The sequence below is a fragment of the Rhipicephalus sanguineus genome, chromosome 5 (assembly GCF_013339695.2).
Source record: "Rhipicephalus sanguineus isolate Rsan-2018 chromosome 5, BIME_Rsan_1.4, whole genome shotgun sequence".
Taxonomy (NCBI): Eukaryota; Metazoa; Arthropoda; class Arachnida; order Ixodida; family Ixodidae; genus Rhipicephalus; species Rhipicephalus sanguineus.
In genome coordinates, this window is record NC_051180.1 from 190,950,909 (window position 1) to 190,965,941 (window position 15,033).

General features: G+C 49.3%; 1 long non-coding RNA gene across 1 annotated transcript; it reads right to left on the bottom strand.

The window, feature by feature from the left end:
• Positions 1-6,012: 6,012 nt before the first annotated feature.
• On the bottom strand, positions 6,013-8,814 carry LOC125758576 (uncharacterized). Its single transcript, XR_007416236.1, has 3 exons — positions 8,590-8,814; positions 7,225-7,302; positions 6,013-6,078 (listed from the first exon to the last, which is right to left on the bottom strand). It is a non-coding gene; the product is annotated as an uncharacterized LOC125758576 (long non-coding RNA).
• Between the last annotated feature and the right edge of the window lie 6,219 nt (positions 8,815-15,033).

A 15,033-nucleotide genomic window follows, 5' to 3' on the forward strand; every position in this document is an offset into this window, starting at 1 on the left:
AACAGAAAAACAAGGTTTAGCTGTAATAATGGCCCTCAGGTACTTCAGAAGTTACCTGGAAGGTAAACACTTCAACCCATTCACTGATAAGCAGGAGTTGACATGTTTATTGCAACTTGCACAGCCAAAGGGCAGAATAGCTCGATGGGTGAGCGAGATTCAGCAGTCTAGTTTCGACATAACGCATAGACAAGGCCAGAAACACCAGGACGCTGACGCACTGTCACGTCATCACGTGCCGCAAAAAACTCCGGAATGAAGCGCTAACTTGGTGAAGTTTCGGGAGGGAACGCAAGATATGCAGCTGCGCAATGGGAAGATGCATGACCCCGAAACAGAAGTGCCTGAAGTGCTCAAATTATGTCACGGAAGTCCACATTCAGGAGGACACGGTGCATTCTGGAAGACATACGACAAGCTTACTCAGAGATTTAAATAGAAGAACATGAGAGCAGATGTTGCTAATTATGCCAAGACGTATCTTGAGTGCCAAATGGTGAAGTCGAACTGCAAACCTCTAGGAAATAGAATGGTTTTATTCAACTGTACTATTCGAAGTAGTTCACTTTGACTCCGCTTAAGTTAAGAAGATCCGAAGACTTAGGTTAAGAAGAACCGAAGCTTTCCTGGTCGCCGTGTATGAGTGCACGCGCTTCGCGGCCGCCAAAGGTGGAAGGGAAGACGCGAATTGCGTCATAGCATTGTTAGAGGAATTTTCAAGAACACCAAGATCATCGTTGTGGGCTATGGGCCAGCGTTTAGGAGTCAGAAGCTACGCAATTGGGCCCGTGAAAGCAACATTGTGCTTTGATACCCAGCGCCTTATCATCCTGAGGCTAACTGTCTTGCTGAACGCATAATTAGAGACCTGAAATTGTATCTAAAGTTATACCCGGAATAGAAGGGAGGCTGGAAGAGTGCGTTGGAGGCAGCAGTATATCACCATAACAGGTCCTACGCCGCTGGCATTTTGCTGCTCTCGGTGCTGTTCTTGGTCACCAGCTGACGAACATCGGGGCTTAGTTGGCAGAATTGCTTTAAAGGAACACCCCAAAGACCAAACTCCAACAACAAAAGTACAGAAGTACGATGAAGAAGAACTTTGACCGTCGCCACAGCACAAAGATGCCGAATATCGACCCTGGGTCCATGATACTGGTTAAGAAGGGATTGTACTCCAAAGCTCCATTCCCTTTGTTGTTAAAACGACCAAGCAGGACCAAGCACTTCTGAATACTTTGTATTATACTTGACCAATTGTAAGAACAAAAGAGGCATCTATTGGAAATGTGGTACCATATTGCCAGCGTGATGGAAATGACAGCGGGCCCGGAGAGTGTAGCGATGCACATCGGTAGCGCCAGCAAAAGAGGGAGCCGAGAAGAAGCAGACGACGAGGGACGGAAAGAATGTAACAATAAACCGATGCAGTCACATTGTCTGCATAAAAACTTTACTCGCAATTCAGTTTTGCATCGCCGACTGAACTCTTGCGAAACCAACTCAGCGCGTAACCAACGGTAGTGCACCCACGGTAGAGTGTAACACATTTGTCGTAACGGCATTTTTTTCAATTTCATACGAAAAGTGCCATACACAAGCATCTGTTAACACTTCATAGCACACAGGGGTGGACACATAATTTTTCCGAGGGGAGATCAGCTTGTCGGAGAGCGTGATATGTGCTCATCTTAGTGTATAAATTTTAAAAAAAGTAAGGGGGGGGGAGTGAGGCCTACGGGCCGCCCCTCTGAATTTGGCAGTGATACAGCGCATGAAATGCTTGGAAAAAAATACGCACTGTGAAGCAACACGCGCGCAAAGCATCCCACCAAATGCGACCTTGTTAAACTCCACAATCGAAAAAAAAACTGCAAACAACACGCTAAAGCACAATCGGTCCGTTCGCTGAGAATCCATGACGCCCTCGACCTACACTCTAAGAAAAAAGAGAGTCAAAAGAGGGTCATGGAACCGTGACGCTCTTCGGGTGTCCACCTGACCCCTTTTGGAAGGTACAGGCAGAGAAAAAGAGTTCGCATTTGGGAAGGAGTCACTGGACCCTCCTGAAGCGCGTTTCGATTGGCTTCGGTATACGGAAGAGCCGCCGTATACGCCATACATATCGCGCGCTTGCCGTTTGGCGCCTTTGTGGCGCCTTGCTTGGCCACGCAGAGGGGGTTGGCGCCGGGGTGGCGCGCCGCTCTCCTCTCTCAGTCGTCTCAGTCAGTCTCAGTCTCCTGGTCTATTGGAATGCGTTGCGTGGTTGTGTTGGTTGCGCGTCTTCGGTGGTGTTGATGGTGTTGACGCCGGCTCCGTGCACGAAGTGACGCTTGGAGGGCGGAATATTCATGGAGCTGCGGACACCGACAACGGGTGCCAGTTAACGGTGAGTGTACTGCTTTCGTAGGTACTAATTATAGAGTTTTAGCTGGGCGTCCGCAGCAGCCTTGCTGAAGTTATCCGCCAGCCATTTCCAACAGCAGCCTGCGTCCGCGGGGCTGTTGCGTATGCCCAACTAAAGCTGTCAGTTAACGAGTTACCACCGTTATGCGCGTTGCTGTACAAGCTCCCATAAAGTGAGCGATGCAAACGTTTATCGAGGGTCATTTCTTGCGATCGCACGTTGTGTCTGCACTACTGAAGGTGCAAGATGTCGTTTTGAGAGGCACTTTAGTCTACTTCATAATAACAGTTCCATCGACCTTGAGCGTGCAGCGTGCTTCCGCGCGTGGGAACGTGAAAAAAAAAGGCCTGTGTACATAACGCTCAGACGCACTATATATAATGGTTTTTGTTGGCTTAAAGACGGTAGTTTGAGGTGCAGATATAGTACGGTGGCTTCCAGGACGTACGCGGTAGTCATTCAAGTCGGACACGCCTCGCCGGTAAGGCGAAAAAGATAGAAACTTTCGACGGCGCCCGTTGTTGCGGCCGCCGCCGTGCACTTTTTTCCTTCGTTTCTGTTTGCTGTTTTCGTGGTTTGCATACACTGCGATGACGTTGGGCGCTATAACAGAATCGAGTGAGTGTACGTGATTGTGGGAGTTATGTGCGCTAATTCTAGCATATGACATGTCTGATCTCGACGTAGACGGCGTACGCACGCGCTGGGTGTCGTTCGGGCCCTAGTACTCGCATCTGTTTATCTGAGTATTTAAAGATGGGTTACGTTTGTAAAACATGCGTCAATAACCGCTCACGGCATGCCCCTGGCTGCCGGAGGATGTGCTTTGTTGTTTTGTTGTTAGCCTTTATTATGTCTGTGTGAACCACTTATAGTGTAGGTTTTGCAAACCTTTACTGCAATTTCATTTTCTCCTCATAATATCACGTTCTGCTTTTCAGATACCGTTTTTCATGGTGCTCACGCTGGACAGGAGCGACAACCTAGCAAGCCACAAGTCTGATGCCTCAAGCCGTAACCACTTTTTGATTTATTCTTAATCACAAGGAATAAATATGGAAACATGATGGCGATTTCTGCTGTTTATTTAGCACCATATGACACTGTGCACATCACAGTCACACATTTTAGTTGGCTATACTCATAGAAGCATGTAAATGAGGAATACCCAAACTTCTTAATTGGAAATCACAGACCATCTTTTCGCGCTTTCTATATAACTTTGCTGGAAAATATGTGTTGTTTTGACGAGTTTTATTAAAATAATGCTAAATCTGTACTATTCTTTTTTTACAGTCGCTGGGCAGAACGGCAAGTATTATTGGACTTGCTTATAATGAATACTCCACTATTTTCAACAGTAGTCGCGCAAAAGTAGAGCAAGGGTCAAATGAGTAGCTTAAAATACTTGTGGAGTCGCTTGATGCTTCGGTGTGGGTCCCTTGATCCCCCTAGGAGTGTTACCGGCAAGAGTCGTCTGACTCCCTATAAGTGGTAACGTGATCCTCCGGATGAGAGTCTTTCCACTCTTCCTAGAGGGTCAGGGGACGCTCCTAGAGCGAGCCGACCCTGACCCACCAAAAGAGTTACCGTGACTATTTAAAGGGAGTCCTATACGTGGCAAGTCAGAACTCTCCGAAAAGTCACGCATACTCTTTTTTTTCTTAGAGTGTACCTGTATAACATGTGTGTTAATCGCAATGTAATAAACAAAGTAATATTATCAACAGCAGCAGAATTGATGCCTGGGCAAGTTGGAATTGGTTATGCATGTTCGAAACAGGCGTATAGTCTTTCCTTTGTCCCTTGTTTTTGCGCGGCCCGTTTCGAGCATGCATCAACAGCAGCGTAGGCAAGCGCGAGTAGCCGCGCTGCAGCTTTGAAACTCGTACAGGAAGCCGGTTTGTCTTTGCCTGCAAGCATACGGCGCGAAAGCTGTCTGGTTCCAGCACGACACGAAAGAGTGTTCTCTGATGAGTACCGCTGACATACCGCAACTATTAAGAACGGTGAACGTAAACACAGCGTTAGTCGTAAGCAGTAGCCTGAGCAACGGAATGATCTGCCGCTTCTCGTCGGCCGCGAGGAAATCTAATGATATTGAGGTTAGTTTCCTGCAAACCTTTTTAAGCACCTCAATTTCCTCAATCTGAGCAACACGGCACAAGAAAATATGTCGGCATGGCCGTTCCTATCAGCCGCCACATGTCGATACGTACGCTTCGTGGGTGCACATGCGGAGCGCGCTTAGCCTTCAACATGACGGAAATGCGCACGGCGGCCGCTAGATGGCAGCAGATTTTGCATAAGGTCTATTGGGAACACATACTGTTTGTCAGTATTTCACTACAAATGGCTATTTACCTTCATTGGCAGAAAAAAATTACACCATCTCCCGCTAAAGGGATGTGTGGATGCGAAGCAGCGGGTAGATGGTGTGCTTGAGCGGGCATAGAGTTTCATACAATACCCTAGAGAGGAAACTGGCGCTGCGATCGTTCAACCACCATGGGAACGATGGGAAGTACAGGCTTCGGATTGGATAGCGTTAGCTAGCGAACTTTCTACTGATCTTTTTCTACAGTTTCAGTTTCGTTCTTCGCGAGGCGTGGGTAGTGGGGTGCGTTTCAAAGCATTCAAGCAGCGCCTTTGTTGTTCAAAGAGGCTGAAGACCGCTAGATCTCTTGCTTTGCTGCGACGCTGCAGATTTACAGGTTGTATTTGACAGTTTTAGCAAAGCGTCGTGCACTCACCGCTGCGCAAGATGTAGCGTCCCATGTCAGTGCAGCAAACTGCATCGAGTTCACGTTTGTTTGATAAGCGCGTCTTACCAAAACTCGTTCAAATCAGCTGCAAAACGACGGCGAAGCTAAGTAGACGCACCGTCGCGCTCCTTTGAGTCGACTTCACAACAAAACGAGAGATGCGTTGGAGGCAGTCCACTTGAACAGACACACCTGGCATCGCAGCAGACAATACGTTAAGTGTTTCTCACTCAATACAGTACTGTTATTTCCACAAATAGATAATGCGTACTTTCGAGGGAAAAACAAGCGTGTTTCTTTTCAAGTGTTGTACAAAAATAATTCATTATTTGGTGATGCCAAATCTGGAACACAATTGCAGAGCAATCCCAGACAACGCAAAGGCATCCTAGGGACATCCAAATGACATCCCTTTTGGGAGTTCGGGACATCCAAAAGACGTCCCACACAAGGTGGAAAAACATCCGAAGTGATACAAAAAAAAGACCTTTTTGGGATGTCCCAAAACTGCATGCGTGTGGGATGTTATTGGGACATGTGGCCACTTTTTACTGCAGGATTATTTCAAAAGGGTGGGACATCTGCTCCCATAACATGTTAACTTGCTTCATCGCGCTCGACCACCCCCTACCTGAGAGAGCCAGTTGCCTCTCCAGGAAAGCATATTCCTCGTCCAACCAACCCACTTTTTTTTTCACAAAAACCAAGTCATGTGTTCAGAAACCAAGCAACATGCATGGAACATCAAGTGATCAGCAAAAATGATTTATTGCCTCACTATTATATGGCACTACAATCATGCCGAGAAGGACAGAGAACTTCGTATTGATGAGCATGTAGTCTAAGGTGCACACTTTCGAGTGGAGGGCCTTCCATGGCGTCCAGCAAAAGGGCTTGCAGAGGCAGCTGAGGACAACAAAAACAAAGCCTGCATGTATGTATACGTACTGCACACAACATGCATGAAAATGGTGAACAACAGGAACATAGCATGACTATATTGTCGTATGTCTCCTGAGACAGGGTTAAACCTCATTCCAGATGCACAAGTGCCTGCTTTTACTTATTGCTTTGTCAACACTAGAATCATGAGAACTCTGTATTTATGAGCATGACATCTGGGGTGCACGCTTTCAAACGCAGAGCATTCCAGCTGGCGTCCAACAGCAGGGCTCGCAGAGGCAGCTGAGAACAAAAACAAAGCCTTAATGTACATGTCCATACTGCACACACAAACGCACAAAGATGGTGCACAACGGGGATATAGCATGCCTATTTTGTCCTTTGTGTGTGTTAAGAGGTTAAAGGGACCGACAACCAAATTTTATGGTACCTATTTTCTTTAACGCGACAGAAAGCTTAGCAGTCAGAGTGTATAATCAAGGAATGGTGATGTGGAAAATACCGTGAAACATTTGTAATTCGAATTTTTCTATCTGCGACGGATATGAAGTCGTATACACACGTGACAAGACATGATGCAAACAGTGAGCATGACAGCGGTTCGTGTTCGAGCGCGGCGGTTTACTGCGTGTGTGTGTAGTCGCGCGCATGCGCTGCGGCTCGACATGGTCCACTGGCTACCGCGAAGGCAGCGCGGTTACTTGTCACCATGCAACTTCTTTTACCTCATAAGCAGCACAGAATAGAGCGGGGATGGATAGTAATATACATACTAATATTTTTAGGACCAATAATGGCACACATGACGGTATCAGACTACGTGACTTTGTACAGCAAAGTGATCAACTCCGCAATCTAGCTTCAAGGCTCTTGCGATAGGTTGCACAACATGCCTTTTTTTTGTTACTTTTAAACACAATTTAGAGATATAAATCCTACTCACAGCGCGAAAAGGATGCTGGAATATGTCAGTATATAGCGCGGTCTTTTCATTTCTGACAGGATCTAATCACAAGTTCTGGCCAGTTGTCGGTCCCTTCTCCTTTAAGCCTGGTTCATACTGAAGTGCTTGTAAACAACAATGCACAATTTACTTATTGCTTTACCAACGAAATTCATGCCAGGAATGACAAAGGAATTGGTATTTACGAGCATGACGTCCAAGGTGCACGCGTTTAAACACAGAGCCTCCCAGCTGTTGTCCAGGAGCGGGGTTCGCAGAGGCAGCTGAGGAAAACAAAAACAAATCCTTCATGTATATGCATATCCACTGCAAGCACAAATATGCATGAAAGTGGCGCACAAAACAAAGCACAACTGTGTTGTTGCATGTCTGCTAGTTTCAGAGGAGTAAAACCTGCTTCATAATTACTTGCTCATAAGCAGAAATTTCTCCTTTTAGCTTACTCTAATTATGTCGGTTACGACTTTCGCATTTACAAGCATGAAGTCTAAGCTGCACGTTTTCCGTCTCGTAACCTGCATGCCTATGTCCAGGAAGCTGAGCACATTCTATGTCATTACCGGTAGGCAAAGGTGCAGACATTTGGGGTAAAGGTGCACACCAGGGGCACCACTACTAGAAGCAGCTAAAAAAAAATAAAAAAGATCATGTAATATGTGTACACAGCTAGCACATGCAAAAAGAATATCATTGAGCAACAGTGCATATCACAAATGTGCTACATTTGTTTGGAAGTAAAACCTACTTGACAAACAGAGTGGGCTAGTTGGTCATTTCGGTTGTGTGAAACTACTTGACTGCTGGTAAAGGATGAAAACAACATGCACTCAAAAAAGGCGGAGGTATCGGGAAGCCAGACAAGGTGCCAGTTGCTAATATGCACCAAGTGACTGAGCAACAGGTTCTGCTGCTTCATAGAGATGTAGCAGAAACACCAACATACATTTTTCAGTTTCTTGTTTCAGTAAGACAAAAATCATGATCATAATCACAAACGATACGGTATATACCAGTACAAAACTGGGCTGTGCCCTTTTCTTCTGATAACCGGCTAACTGATGGCCAGCAGCAGGACTCACACGTGCAACTGAATAAAAGAATAGCAAGAATATGCGCTGTTTTGAACATAAGTTCTGGCTTTTCTTACAAATGGTGTCATAATGAGAGCAAAAAATTTGGTACTGGGCATAAACTGAGGGCAAGCCAGTCTTGTGTGCAGCAATGCTTAATTCATGTCCACAGCCCACTACAAATGGTTAAACTTGACACATGCATTTGACCATTCCAATTTTTTTTACGTTTATGTCAGTTGCCGTGGAAAACATGTACAACAAACCTTTGAAGTTTTTTTCCTTGTCGTCCAGGACTTCTGATCGTTCTCCACGGCACTACGCACGCGCCGGCTTGCAGTTATTCGAGGCTGATCAGCCATGTGTTCCATGATCGCGGTGTCAATCTACACACGTGGCCGACAACAACAACATATCAGCATTGTGAGCTCAACAGTTTCTGCGGAAGATAAACCAAATCGCGTCACAAATAAAACTTACTCCCACGTGCCATTCTTGCTGCGAGGGTCCAGTTCAGCGTACGCCAACCTGCGCGCGGTGGGGAGCCAAAGAAGAAAGTGCTAAGAACGTGCTGATTGCAGTAATCCAGGCATGTCAAGTACTTACCGAAGAGGTGGAAAAACGTTGAAATCGGCAAGATCTTGCAACCAGGCAAACACCTACGGCATGCGCGCTTGTGATTTTTCGACTAAACGTCACGGATCAAACACCTAAAAACGAGGCCAACGAAGAGTCTGATCTATCCGAACTCCAAACACGCCGGGCGCCATGATGGCGATGGCAATGTCTGTGCAGTGCTCGCAGCAAATCGTCCACTATTTGAGCAGGTGTTGGCTCGCAGTAAGCGCAATTAAAGAGCAATTGCGTATTAAACCTAAGAAAGAAAACAATAAAATAACAATATTTCATTCAATTCTTCTAAAGTTAATATGTCGGTGTTTTTATAAATACGACACTACCACACCACCGCTCGTGCGGTGCGGCCGCCGTTCTCTGATCTTTCACGAAAAGCACGGCGTGCGTGGCGCGAGTACGTGCGCCGTACCGCTGTACCGCCTTTACCAAGTGCAACACTTGCTCACGCAGACAGCAATCGATCCCTCGTCCCCATAACGGCGCGACATTTAGAAAGAAACAAAAAAAAACAAACGAACACTTTCACAAAAAACGCGGATATATTGTTTTTCATGTGCATGTAGATATGCAATTGTGCACGCGCGCCAACCATGCTCTCCGGCGGAGTTGCTGTTTCCGATTGTTTAGGATCGCCAATTTTCAACACGGTAGCTTATTTCACCGCTAACTTGAAGTCCCAATCAGATCCTACAAGGGATGTTTTAGGAATGATCCCTATGCACATGTCTAAAGGACATCCTAAAAACCACCTTGTTGGGATGTGGGACGTTTGGACTTTTTTGGGAAGTCCCTGGGATGTAGTGTGTTGTCTGGGATGCATACCCTGGTGGTTGAATTTGTCCAGGTTTCAGTTCCATCTCACGATCACGCAAACTTTTTGCAAGAAGTTTTACATACAAAAGAATGAAGCAAGTTTTAATTGGAATTAACTTCATATCACTTTGTTTTACACTCGGCAAACAAGCGTTGCGAATCTCAAGAACCTAATCCATCCGAAGCAAGTCCGAAGCCTGTACTTCCCAACATTCCCATATGAAGAAGAAGAACGGAAACTTTATTGTCAAATCAATGAGATTTGAGTCCGGCGTCTTTTTAGTGGGCCTGGGCACCCTCCGCGGACGCGGTTCCGAGACCTTGTCTCGAAGCGGCTTCCTCGGCACGCTGGACGGCCCAGAGTTGTGCTGTCAGGTTCGAGCTGAGCAGCGCGGTCTTCCAGCGCGAGCGGAGGCTGGCGGTGGAAGAGACGGATGAATCGGCACTGTTCGATTTGTCTATTAAGCCCTGACACTCCCACAACATGTGGCTAAGCGTGGCAATCTCGCCACACGAGCTGCATCTGTTTGTAGTGTAAATATCTGGATACATGGCGTGCATGAGTCTGGGGTTCCTGTACGAATCTGTTTGTAATTGTCTGTAGTGTACCGCTTGCGTCCTGTTTAGCCTATCGTGAGGGGATGGGTATACGCGTCTCTGTAACTGGTAGTGTGTCGTGATATCGTGAAACCTGGTCATACGATCCTCCCACGCCCAGACGTTTGCCGTACCCCGCGGGGGCTTTTGTTCCTCCGGTGATGCTCGGTGAGTGAGGCCTCGAGCAACACGGTGAGCCGCTTCGTTTGGGGTGCTCAGTCCGATGTGTGCCGGTATCCACAGCAAGTGCCTTCGGTTATCGAAGTCGACCTCTCCTGGATGTACGGGATGTCGCTGTAGTATGTGGCACGCCTCTTGCGAGATGCGCCCGTTCGCAAAATTGCGAATCGCTGTTTGTGAGTCGCTGATCACGTACGTGGCCTTGGTCTGTGTGAGGGCCAGTGCTATAGCCGCTTCCTCTGCCGCTTCGGCGTGTGCAGTGTTCACGGTCACGCTCGTGAGGTATTTGCCTCGATGGCTGGTAACTGCCGCCACGAAACTCTTCCTGTCTGGATAACGGGCTGCATCTGTGAAAACCGCTTCCTTGTCGTTGGAGTAGCTTTGGTTCATGCTTTGTGCCCTGGCTTTACGCCGTCCCGTGTGGTGCTGGGGGTGCATGTTGCGAGGCAATGGCGGAACGTATATTCGCTCGCGTACTGCTCTGGGAATTTCGACCTTGATGCCATGCTGCGTGTGGTATGTTATGCCGAGTTTTTCGAGCACGTGTCGGCCCGGGCGGGTCTTGGATAGGCGCTCGAGCTGGGACATTTGTTGCGCCTCCACGAGTTCCTCGAGCGTGTTATGCAAGCCTAGTTCTAGGAGGTTGCTGGTGCTAACTCCAGGCGCAAGTCCCAACGCAAATTTGTACGTCTTGCGTATGAGGGCGTTAAGCTTGTCCTTTTCCGCAACCTTCCATTTGTGAAACGGTGCCGTGTACGTTATTTGAGAAATGACGAAGGCTTGTATGAGTCGTATGACGCTGCCTTCGCGCATGCCCGCGTGTTTATTCGCGATGCGTCGGATGAGTTGCATCGTGCTGGTGACTTTTGCCGTTATCCTGCGCAGTGTTTCGCCATTGCCGCCGTTCTGCTCTATCATCATCCCCAGTACCCGGATCTTATTTACCGTCGGGATGGGTGAGCCGTTTGGTGCTGTTAATTTGATCTCTTCTTTTTCCGAGGGGACGTAGCCCTTGGGTGGGCGCCCCTTTCTGACCGGTCTATATAGCAGCAATTCGGATTTTTCAGCCGAGCAGGTGAGTCCCGTGCCTATGAGGTAGTCTTCCACGCATTCTATTGCCTCCTGTAAGCGTTGCTCGATCGCTCCGTCACTGCCCGTTGTCGTCCAGATCGTAATATCATCCGCGTATAACGTGTGGTGCAGTCCTTCGATTTGATGTAATCGTTCGGGTAACCCTAGCAGGACTAGGTTGAAGAGCATCGGCGAGATCACCGAGCCCTGCGGGGTGCCCGAGCTCCCGATGTTGATTGGATCTGACTCTAGTTGTCCCACTCGCATGCGTGCGGTTCTTCCCGTGAGGAAGTCTCGGACGTAGTTGTACGTTCGCAGTCCGAGATTCAGCTTGTCTACTTGTCGCAATATGGCGTCGTGTCGAACGTTATCGAAGGCCTTCTTCAGGTCCAGCCCGAGGATAGCTCTCGTCGAGCGCCCAGGATTTTCTATGATTTGATGTTTCAGTTGTAGAAGGGCGTCCTGCGTGGAGAGATGTCTTCGGAACCCAATCATGGTGTGTGGTAATAGTTCGTTGTTTTCGAGGTAATCCGTAAGTCTAATGAGAAACGCATGCTCCATCAATTTGCCTACACAGGACGTGAGGGAGATAGGGCGCAGGTTCTCCAGCTGTAATTTTTTGCCGGGCTTCGGTATAAGTATGACCTGTGCTTCTTTCCATTGCTGGGGTAGCTTGCCACGCGCCCAACACTCGTTGATGTATTTTGTCAGTTTTTCTATCGATCCGTAATCGAGATTGCGCAGTGCCCTGTTCGGTATTCGATCTGGACCGGGGGCCGACTTGGTGTTGAGTTTGATGAGGGCTGCCTCGATTTCGGCAACGGAGAATTCCGCGTCCAGGGTGGTGTTGGTTTCTCCCGTGTAGTCCGGATGTACTTGCGGTGGCGTTTGGGATATGTAACGGAGTTCCGCCTCTCGTAGGAAATCTTGCTCCGTTCCCCCGTAAGCGTGTATAATTTTGTATATGCCTTGCCTATGTGTGGTCTTGGTATTGGCAGGATCTATCAGGTACCGCAGCATTTGCCACGTGCGACTCGTAGTGAGCTGACCGTCCATCTCCGCGCATTTCTCTTCCCATTGTTGTTTTTGTAGGCTAAGCGCGTGCTTTTCTATTTCTTTGTTGAGCTGCGCTATCCGTTTTCGCAGTCTTCGATTGTGTCTCTGTTGTTTCCAACGGTGCTGCAGCTGGGTTTTGGCTTCCCACATGTGCAATAACCGGGTGTCTATACTCTCGAGCCCAGCTGTCGACGGTATCGTTTGCGTCACGCGCTTGATGTCCCGCCGAAGTTGGTCGGTCCAGTGTTCTATGTCTTTGATGTCTTCGGATTGTTGCTTGTCACGATTTTTCCGTAGCTGGTTCCAATTAGTGATCTTTATTTGGCGACCGGCATTGTGTTCCTGTGGGCCGCCTTCTGCTTCTATGGAAATAATGTAGTGATCACTACCCAAGTCTTGCATGGTGTTCGTCCAAATGACTTTGCGTGTGTTGCACGTAAAGGTAAGGTCCGGCGTCGTGTCGGTGCTGACGCTATTGCCCTGCCTTGTTGGTACTGCGGGGTCAGTGACCAGCTCGAGGCCGGCATGTTGCGCCGTTGCCCACAAATGCCTGCCTTTCGGGTGATCGTGCTTGTAACCCCACGCCGTGTGCACCGCGTTGAAGTCGCCCCCAATGAAGAGCTGTTGCCCCTTGGCGATGTCGAGTGCTCGTTTGAAGAGGACGTGGAAGCGGTGTTTGCGGCATCTGGGACTGCTGTAGACGTTCAGTACGAAGATGCTGTCGGGCGTCTTGCGTGGTGGAATTAATTCTACGAGGACGTTTTCAATGTCCCTGACATGGGTGTCGTGTTCGATAGCCGTGTGCGCTCGCTTGACCAACGTGGTGACGTTTGGTTTCTCCGCCTTGCCTGTTATTGACTGGTACCCCGAAAGTTTGGCGGGGCCGTTCGTTTCCTGCAATATGATGACGTCTGGGCGTTCGGGGATCGTTTTCAGATATTGTTGTAAGTGTGCTCGCTTGTTTCGGTAACTTCTGCAGTTCCACTGCCATATCGTGTGTTTTTGTTTCGATGGGTGTCGGGCCATGTTCACGTGGTGCTAAATGTGTGGCGCCGCTTCGCTATGCGACGTCCCCAGCGTGCTGTTAGCAGCTTCTAATCTGGACAGTCTGAGGTGAACGCTCTCCAAGCTCTGCTGGATGGTACGCGTGATGGTTGCGGTGATAGTTTCCTCTAGACTGCTTAACCGACCCTCGAGTGCTTCGAGTCGCGCGTCGCGTATTGCTGCGCGCGTGCGCTTGAGACGTGCTGCCTTTAGAGGGGTGGGAGCGGGTCTGCGTTTAGTATCAGGGCCTTCTACCTCATCGTCCGCTGTGGGTTCTTCTTGTGTTTCCTGCATTGCCTGTGGATCAGTCTCGCTGTTCGCGGCGGACTGCAGTTGTTGTATGAGTTCGTCTTTTGCGCGAATCTGTGCCTGCATGTGTTCAATTTGCCTTTTCATCGTTTGCATAGCCTGTGTTAATTGAGCTATCTCCGTCTCTATCTTAGTGGGCGTTTTGCCGCCAGCCTCCGCGTTTGGTGCTCGTTTTCCTTTGACCGCATCTGCAAAGCTCACCGATTCAGCGGTCTTGGTGTCCCCCGTTGGGGTCCCTCTGGGAGTGCGACTGCGGGCCGGCGTTTCTGATGCTGCTGGGGGCCCGGGGTGTGGCTCCGGGACCGGGAGCGGCTTTGACTGCTGGTCCTGGATCTTGAGCGGGGCTTGCCGGCGGGACCGGTGGTGGCAGCGGCCTCCGCCTCCTCGGCGGCCCTGCGTCGTTCCCATTGCCTCTTCGTCACGACGTAGGGGGTCTTGTACCTTGCGCGGCAGTTGCGATCCGCCGTCATGTGTGTGCCCCCGCACAGCTTGCATCGGGGGGAGCACTGGTGGTCGGGGCCTGGGTTAGGGGCGTCACAACCACGGCACACTTTGTCCTGAGGGTTTGGGCACACGTCCATGCGGTGACCAAGTCTTCCGCAGCAGTGACACATATCGATTTGCTTGCGATACAGGACGCAGCGAAGAAGGGCGCCGCCGTACCTGACGTAGGTGGGCACTCGCGGTCCTTCAAATGCCACTATGACGGTCGTGGTGTTACTGAGCCGTTTGGCTGCCAGGGCTTGAGGGTTGCGTGCGTGAACGATGTTGGAGTGAATTGACTTGGCGTCCTCCTCCAACGGGATGCCCTTGATTATTCCCTTCACTGTGTAGTCGGGGGCCGTCTCGTAGGCACTGACCTCGTGGCGGCGGTCGCCGACGGTGATGGCTTGTAACTGTCTGTACTTAGCGGTGTGAGTAGCGTGGGGTGTACTCACGACTATGATGTTTTGGTGGTTGTTGGAGCACACCGTGTCCTCTCCAGCTTCATGCGCAGGTACGTTGGCCGCCCGGTAAATGGCCGATGCGAGGCGCACGGTTCCGGTGGTGGCCACGTCGAGGCCTCCTCGGGGTCGTACCACGATCTTGAAATCGCTTCGTGGGAGTAGTGGCATTTTGCTGTTCCTGATAACTTGCTGCCTGACGTTACGCTGTTGTTGACGTGAACGCTGTCGGTTGCCGTCCGCTCCCTCGCCGGTGCGGGAGTGGGCTCCGGTC